General features: G+C 35.7%; 1 non-coding gene across 1 annotated transcript; it reads left to right on the forward strand.

Annotated features, from left to right (window-relative positions):
• The first annotated feature begins 227 nt into the window (after window positions 1-227).
• LOC121210637 (small nucleolar RNA R71) lies at window positions 228-334 on the forward strand. The gene has a single exon (XR_005905751.1). It is a non-coding gene; the product is annotated as a small nucleolar RNA R71 (small nucleolar RNA).
• The last annotated feature ends 5,967 nt before the right edge of the window (window positions 335-6,301 follow it).

The following is a 6,301-nucleotide window of genomic DNA, read 5'->3' on the forward strand; positions in this document are numbered from 1 at the left end:
AATTAGAGAGCATGGTGATCGAATCGATGTTATAAATGCCGACTGTTTTCGTTGGCTTTATCCTCATGACTTGCCACTGATAGTTATTCAGTGGCATCTCCTCTATAAACTCATAGGCATCTTCAGGTGTTTTATTATTGATGGTTCCGCCAGCAGCTGCGTCAACCATTTGTCGAGTCGAAGGATTCAGGCCATTATGGAACGTTTGAACCTGTAGCCAAAGCGGTAACCCATGGTGAGGGCACCTTCTCAAAAGGTCCTTGTATCTCTCGCATGCATCGTAGAGTGTTTCTAAATCCATCTGTACAAAAGAAGAGATATCATTACATAATTTAGCCATTTTAGCCGACGAAAAATATTTTAGTAAAAATTTTTCGGTCATTTGTTCCCATGTAGTAATTGACCCTCGTGGTAACGAGTTCAACCACTGTTTAGCTTTGTTCCTCAATGAAAAAGGGAATAACTGAACATGACTGGCATCATCAGAGACACCATTAATTTTAAATGTATCACATAGTTCTAAGAAGTTGGCTAAATGAGCGTTGGGATCCTCATCCTGCAAACCATCAAACTGAACAAATTGATGTATCATTTGAACAGTGTTAGGTTTTAATTCAAAAGTATTTGCAGCTACAGCAGGTCTAACTATGCTAGATTCAGTTCCTGTTAAAGAAGGTTTAGCATAATCATACATAGTGCGTGGAGCAGGATTTTGATTAACCGCAATTACAAGGAGGTAGCTGATTGCCTTGGTTTTCAGCCATCTCTTCAGTTGGGGGTTGAGTATCGTCTTCTGGCTCGTTCTCTATGTATTTTAAGCTTCGCATTATTTCTCTTTGATTTCTGTGAACTATACGATCGATTTTTTCGTCAAAAAGTAATGGTCTTGACGGATTTCTTCTAGTCATAAACTTTAAAAACCTTCCAAGAGAAGGAAAAAGTAAATTAATAAATGATAATAATAAATTAAAGTGCACGCAAAATAAATGGCTAAAGTAATAAAAATTGAGTGTTCCTAATATTTCAGTTCCCCAGCAACGGCGCCAAAACATTGATTGCGAGGTTTCGTGATAGGTTTTAAATATTTATAATTACTCGTTCTTGAACTAACTATTATCGCGATGTAGGCAAGTGTACCTATCGAACAGTAGTATAGTTTTAGCAAGACCGGATTGTCGAACCCAAAGAAACTAAAAGTACTAGTAATGACTATCTTTTTATTATCTAGCCTAAGAAGAAAGAGGTTTTTGTTTTAACTAACTAATTATCTAAACTAAGAATGCACAGAGAATGGAATTGGGGAATTGCTTTTGGAAAAATCAATTGAATGAAGACAATACCTAAAGAAAAATCCACCTAGACTATACTTGTTATTCTGGCTCCTAATTAGACGATTTATTCATTTAACTTGTTCCGTATGATCCCTAAGTTATGTTATTATCCCTATTCAAGACTAATAACATCTAATCCTTAGATTGAATAATCGAGACTTTTCTCTAATTAACACTCTAGGGTTGCATTAACTCAATCTATGGATCCCCTTATTAGGTTTCACCCTAATCCGGCAAAATCTTGTCACCCTATGTCTAGGTGCGCAATCAACTCCGCTTAATTATGACAAATGTACTCTTAGACAGGGTCTATTCCTCCTCTAAAGAAGAGCTTATCTTGAATCGATATCCTAGGATATCAAAACAAGAATTAAGAACACATAATTAAGAACAAGTCAAATATTTATCATACAATTCAGAAAATAATAACAAGATTCGTCTTAGGTTTCATTCCCCTTATGTATTTAGAGGATTTAGTTCATAACTAAATAAGAAAACATCTCATAATAATAAAGAATACAAAACATAGAGAAAACCCAAAACTCCTGAAGGGGAATTGAGGAGAGATCTTCAGTCTTGATGACGAATCTGACTTCTAAGATGAATCAATCGGCTTTCTTGGAGTAATTCCTTACCCCCTACTCTGTCCTCCTTTTCTTCCTTCTCTAGGGTGTATTTATAGGCTTTGGAATGCCTAAAAGCCCTCAAAATTAGCCTTCTCTGAATTAGACTCAACTTGGGCTCGGCAGGGACACGCCCGTGTAGCACGTCCGTGTGCGATTACTTCAGCCCTCAAATTTTTCCACCAATGATACACCATATCTCTCAAGAGGGAAACAACACATTTTATACATTCATCAGGATTCAAAGACAACTCATCAAACACTCTTATTATGTTCTCTAACCAGAACTCATCTTTTTCTGCATCATCACTTGTTGAAGCTCAGAATTCTTCAGCCTCATATTTTCTAATCTTATCAACTGGTGGTCCACTCAACTGTGTCGGATTCACTGGTGGTATAACAGGAGCTTGAGGAGGATTAATCGGGGATGGAGGTTGTTGTACAGCCGGGTTGGTTCTATATTGGGTGAACCAATCATTCATCATCTGATAGAAGGCTTGTTTAGCCTCACCATCACGGCTACTTGTAGCCAATCGAGAATCAGCTTGCATTGTCCCTTGCGTGGGAGCAGGTGCATTGCTTTCAACATCGTCAGCTATAGCTCTATCAGGATCCATTACTATATAAAAGCACATTTCAATGTCAGGATTCATAACACTATCGTAGTTTCAGATATATGGTATGTATAGCTAGACTCACATGCGCTATGGTAGTCCTAGAACTGACCAAACTATAGCTCTGATACCAATTAAATGTAACACCTCTAACCCTTAACCGTCATCAGATTAGGGTTACAAGGCATTACCAGACAAACAAAACATTTCAAACCAATTCAGATTCACGGATATCACATAACATTAGTACATAGGCAATCATCAACAATTCATCCTTTATGATGGTCTACGAAACTTAAAACATACTTTTAGGTACAGTCGGGACTAAAAAAAACACATTCATAAATTTCGAAACTCAGAAACTTTTTCATTCGGTTGAGGTCACACACCTGTGTGACCAGGCCGTGTGCCTCACACGGGCACCAGACACGCCCATGTGAACCAGCCGTGCCAAAACAAGGCATACATACTGACTTTCACCCACGACCAATAGACATGCCCATGTGCTATGGCTGTGTGATACTTAGCTAGCTACTAACTTGAGCCTACGGCCATATGACACGCCCATGTGTCTTAATCGTGTGATCTTAAGAGGTTACTGCTTTGCATACACTGCCACAAGGCACGCCCGTGTTCCCTGACCATGTGGCACAATGCCGGCTTGGTTTAAGCCAACTTTCCACCCCTTTTTGGGTCATTCCTACAAACAATATTAAACAACATTTATTCTAAAATTTTCAGCCAATTTCATGCTCAACACATGCTTCATTATAACTAAATCATCACCATTCAATAACCTATTCAAATCCATGCAAAAACACATTAAAATTCTTATTACAACAATATGCCAAAATACTCATTTCATAGCTCACTTATAGCACCTTCTAACTCATGCTTAAACTTACAATTCCTCAACTTACCATATTTCAAAATGACCACCACATACAGGGCTATATAACCATTACAAGCATACACAATTTGGCATCACAAACCATTTACCAAAACTAAGCACAAAACATACCATTTGCTAGCCAACTCTCATGGCATAACATATATACATATCAAAGCTTAAATACATAGACATTCTAGCCTATACATGCCATACTTCAAAATATTTACACTTTCAAGGTACCAAAATGAGTTTGATAATATGGTGATGATCCTTGATGGTCCCCGAGCTTGTAGTAGTTTCGATATCTATAAAACAATGCAAACATACACAAAGTAAGCTTGCAAAAGCTTAGTAAGCTCGTACTATATTCATCAATAGTATATAAAACATAAAACATCAACACATAAGTATTTACAAATTCTCAATAATCTATCTAATCTATACTAACCCAATCCATATGTTCATAACAATTCAATGAACTTCACCTAGATAATATTATCTACCACAAAGGTATCATACATACCTGGTTCTTACCATACTTACTCACTTTCATTCTCACCTCTTATTTAAGTATTTCAAGACTTTGCATAAATTATTCATACTTTTACATCCGTACACTTAGTGCTGTAAAGGTTAGCCGAATCTAAAATGATTCCGCACACTTAGTGCCATCTCAACTAGTTAGTGCCATCTCAACTAGCCGAAACTAAGTCAGTATCGCACACTTAGTGCCTTTAATAGCCGAAGCTAGCTTAGATCGCACACTTAGTGCCTTTAATAGCCGAAGCTAGCTTAGATCGCACACTTAGTTCCAATGCTTTCAATTCATCATTATATCATCCAATTCAATTATATACAACCCATGTATAATAAAGGCATCAAAACTTACTTAACATAATAATTTTAAGTACGAACTTACCTCATACTCAAAATTTATCGACTCAGACTGTTTATTCTACAATCTTCGATTTCCCTCGGTCTAAGTCTGAATTCATCTTTTCTTGATCTAAATGTATTTAAAATTAATCCTTTTATTCACCAAATAATTCAAAACAATCCATATGTACACAATTAGGGCATTTTACAAACTAGCCCTCACATTTTCACATTCGACACTTTAGTCCCTATTTCACAAAATCACAAAATACACATAATTTGCATATACACAAGCTTAGCCAAATTCTCCTAGTACTCATACTAGTCCGCACATTTCATTTATTTCATATTTTAGTCCCTCAAAATAAAATATTCACAATTTAGCCCAAATTACTCAATTTCATCAAAAATCCAAAAACAAAACATTTAAACCCAACACTAAGCTTCCATAATTTATCAACTAACATCACAAAGCTCACACTTTCATCAATGGCACATTTGAAAATTATCACCAAAATCGTAAATTGAAGCATGGGTTCGATAGTATACGAAGCAACGATTACAAAAATGTAGAAATTATCAAAAACCAATCAAAAATCATACTCAATTAGCCAAGATTAGTGCCGAACTCTAGCTTGATAGTTTCTTTCTTTTTCTTTTGATATAATCGGCCAACAAGAAAGAAGTAAGCTAAAATTTAACTTTGGTTTTAATTATAATAACATTAATACATAATTTACTAATATAACCTTTTTCATTTCATTTAAAATCCACTAAGTAATGTCCAAAATTGTCCATTCATAAATCCAAAGGTCTAATTGCATCTTAAGAACCTCACATTTAATAAGACAAATCAACTCGGCACTTAATCAAATAGAAGGCCACTTTTTCATTTTTTGAGATTAAGTCCTTTTATCAAATGGAGCACACAAATGATCAAATTTTCTTATGAAACTTCCACACATGCTTGATCACATACTGAAAACACAAAAAATAATATTTAAATATTTTTTGACTCGGATATGTGGTCCCAAAACCACTATTCTGACTAGGATCAAAATCGGACTGTTACACGGGTGGCACAATCCAACTTACCACCAGTGAAAAAGGCTTCACAAACAATTCACATCGTTGAAACAACATTCGATAATTCTACACCTTTTTCCTACGGAAATAGAATTCTTAATGCTCAAAACCCCCAACACAGACTACCACGCCAATTCTGAAAAGACAAGGACAGTTACACATAAAATATTAAACCACTTATAAAACGCTACTTACCAGAACCTGACGAGAATCAACGGCTTAACAGATACGATAACTAGGACTCCAGAGAAGAAAAGTGAAATTGAGAGAATAGAAGGAAAAGGAAATGGAGAAAGGAAACATCAGAAAGAAAAAAAAAGAACAAAAATTTGGTAAGAGAGAGAAAAATAACAAAATCAAAATCAAAATTAATCTTTTGACAATATCCAACTACATCTCAACCACCCACTACTCAGAATTCTAATACAACCGAAACTCTAACACAAAGCAGACCAAAAATAATAAACACATTCGCGATAGGATTCGAACATATGACCTCTACATACTAACTCCCGTACCACTCGAACCAGTAAGTTCATTTTGTTATGATTTTACAGATAATTTAATATAAGCCCACCGAACAATGATAAGGCATGGATCCAAAAATAACAAAATTTGGTAAACATGAGACTTGAACCCAAGACCTCCCACACACACCTAGAGCACTTAACCACTGAAGCATATACACACTTATGTCAAATTTTACAGAAGCAGAAATAAATTAATTGGGGTGTTACAAACAACATTGCCAATGCTTTCAGACATAAACTCTTTTTTCTCTTCGATTGATGAATACTCAACTTCAGTTGGAGCGAGATGGTTCTATTTTGGCCGAGTTGAGGGCTAAACCTTCATTTTTGCAGAATATCTGAAAGTTGC

The sequence above is a fragment of the Gossypium hirsutum genome, chromosome A11 (genome assembly GCF_007990345.1).
Source record: "Gossypium hirsutum isolate 1008001.06 chromosome A11, Gossypium_hirsutum_v2.1, whole genome shotgun sequence".
Taxonomy (NCBI): Eukaryota; Viridiplantae; Streptophyta; class Magnoliopsida; order Malvales; family Malvaceae; genus Gossypium; species Gossypium hirsutum.